A 3,163-nucleotide genomic window follows, 5' to 3' on the forward strand; every position below is an offset into this window, starting at 1 on the left:
CTTTATAAATTCTGGATACTAGACCTTTATCTGATATGTCGTTTCCAAATATTGTCTCCCATTGTGTAGGCTGTCTTTCTACTTTCTGGATGAAGTTCTTTGATGCACAAAAGTGTTTAATTTTGAGGAGCTCCCATTTATTTATTTATTTCTTCAGTGCTCTTGCTTTAGGTTTAAGGTCCATAAAACCGCCTCCAGTTGTAAGCTTCATAAGATATCTCCCTATATTTTCCTATAACTGTTTCATGGTCTTAGACCTAATGTTTAGATCTTTGATCCATTTTGAGTTAACTTTGGTATAGGGTGTGAGATATGGTCCTCTTCCTTCTTTTGCATATGGATATCCAGTTCTCTAGGCACCATTTATTGAAGAGACTGTTCTGTCCCAGGTGAGTTGGCTTGACTGCCTTATCAAAGATCAAATGTCCATAGATGAGAGGGTCTATATCTGAGCATTCTATTCGATTCCATTGGTCGATATATCTATCTTTATGCCAATACCATGCTGTTTTGACGACTGTGGCTTCTTAATATGCCTTTAAGTCCGGCAGCATGAGACCTCCAGCTTCATTTTTGTTCCTCAAGATACTTTTAGCAATTTGGGGCACCCTGCCCTTCTAGATAAATTTGCTTATTGGTTTTTCTATTTCTGAAAAATAAGTTGTTGGGATTTTGATTGGTATTGCATTGAATCTGTAAATCAATTTAGGTAGGATTGACATCTTAACTATATTTAGTCTTCCAATCCATGAACACGGTATGCCCTTCCATCTATTTAGGTCTTCTGTGATTTCTTTTAACAGTTTTGTGTACTCTTCTTTGTATAAGTTTTTTGTCTCTTTAATTAAATTTATTCCTAAGTATTTTATTCTTTTAGTCGCAATTGTAAATGGGATTCATTTCTTGATTTCCCCCTCAGCTTGTTCATTGCTAGTGTATAGAAATGCTACAGATTTTTGAATGTTGATCTTGTAACCTGCTACTTTGCTGTACTCATTTATTAACTCTAGTAGTTTTGTTGTGGATTTTTCTGGGTTTTTGATGTATAGTATCATATCATCTGTCAACAGTCATAGTTTTACTTCTTCCTTTCCAATTTTGATGCCTTGTATTTCTTTTTCTTGTCTAATTGCTCTGGCTAGAACCTCCACCACGATGCTGAATAACAGTGGTGATAATGGACATCCTTGTCTTGTTCCTGATCTTAGGTGGAAAGTTTTCAATTTTTCCCCATGAGGATGATATTAGCTGTGGGTTTTTCATATATTCCCTCTATCATTTTAAGGAAGTTCCCTTGTATTCCTATCTTTTGAAGTGTTTTCAACAGAAAAGGATGTTGAACCTTGTCAAATGTCTTCTCTGCATCAATTGAGATGATCATGTGATTTTTATGCTTTGATTTGTTGATATGGTGTGTTACATTAATTGATTTTCTTATGTTGAACCATCCTTGCATAACTTGGATGAATCCTACTTGGTCATGATGTATAATTCTTTTAATGTGTTGTTGGATTCGATTTGCTAGGATTTTGTTGAGGATTTTTTGCATCTATATTCAGTAGAGAGATTGGTCTGTAGTTTTCTTTTTTTGTAATATCTTTGCCTGGTTTTGGTATGAGTGTGATGTTGGCTTCATAGAATGAATTAGGTAGCTTTCCCTCCACTTCGATTTTTTTGAAGAGTTTAAGAAGAGTTGGTACTAATTCTTTCTGGAATGTTTGGTAGAATTCACATGTGAAGCCATCTGGTCCTGGACTTCTTTTTTTGGGAAGCTTTTGAATCACTGATTCAATTTCTTTACTGGTGATTGGTTTGTTGAGGTCATCTATTTATTCTTGAGTCAAAGTTGATTGTTCATGCCTTTCCAGGAACCTGTCCATTTCATCTAAATTGTTGTATTTATTAGCATAAAGTTTTTCATAGTATCCTGTTATTACTTCCTTTATTTCTGTGAGGTCAGTGGTTATGTCTCCTCTTCCATTTCTGATCTTATTTATTTGCATCCTCTCTCTTCTTCTTTTTGTCAATGTTGCTAAGGGCCCATCAATCTTATTGATTTTCTCATAGAATCAACTTCTGGCCTTATTGATTTTCTCTATTGTTTTCATGTTTTCAATTTCATTTATTTCTGCTCTAATCTTTGTTATTTCGCTCCTTTTGCTTGCTTTGGGGTTAGTTTGCTGTTCTTTCTCTAGTTCTTCCAAGTGGACAATTAATTCCTGAATTTTTGCCTTTTCTTCTTTTCTGATATAGGCATTTAGGGCAATAAATTTCCCTCTTAGCACTGCCTTTGCTGTGTCCCATAGGTTTTGATATGTTGTGTTTTCGTTTTCATTCGCCTCGAGATATTTATGAATTTCTCTTGCAACTTCTTCCTTGACCCACTCGTTGTTTAATAGTGTGTTTTTGAATCTCCACGTATTTGTGAATTTCTGGCACTCTGCTGATTATTGATTTCCAACGTCATTCCTTTATGATCCGAGAAAGTGTTGTGTATGATTTCAATCTTTTTAAATTGTTAAGACTTGCTTTGTGACCCAGCATATGGTTTATCTTTGAGAATGATCCATGAGCACTTGAGAAAAAGGTGTATCCTGCTGTTGTGGGATGTAATGTCCTATAAATGTCTGTTAAGTCTAGCTCACTTATTGTAATATTCAAATTCTCTATTTCTTTATTGATCCTCTGCCTAGATGTTCTGTCCATTGATGAGAGTGGTGAATTGAAGTCTCCAACTATTATGGTATATATTTATATTTCCCTTTTCAGTGATTGCAGTGTATTCCTCACATACTTTGGGGCATTCTGGTTCAGTGCATAAATATTTATGATTGTTATGTGTTCTTGTTTAATTGTTCCTTTTATTAGTAGATAGTGTCCTTCTTTGTCTCTTTTAACTGTTTTACATTTGAAGTCTAATTTATTGGATATTAGTATAGCTACTCCTGCTCTTTTCTGGTTGTTATTTGCATGAAATATCTTTTCCTAACCTTTCACTTTCAACCTATGTTTATCTTTGGGTCTAAGATTTGTTTCCTGTAGACAGCATATAGAAGGATCCTGTTTTTTAATCCATTCTGCCAGTCTATGCCTTTTGATTGGGGATATCAGTCCATTAACATTTAGTGTTATTACTGTTTGGATAATATTTTCCGCTACCATT

This window comes from Tamandua tetradactyla, chromosome 9, assembly GCF_023851605.1.
Source record: "Tamandua tetradactyla isolate mTamTet1 chromosome 9, mTamTet1.pri, whole genome shotgun sequence".
NCBI classification, from domain to species: domain Eukaryota; kingdom Metazoa; phylum Chordata; class Mammalia; order Pilosa; family Myrmecophagidae; genus Tamandua; species Tamandua tetradactyla.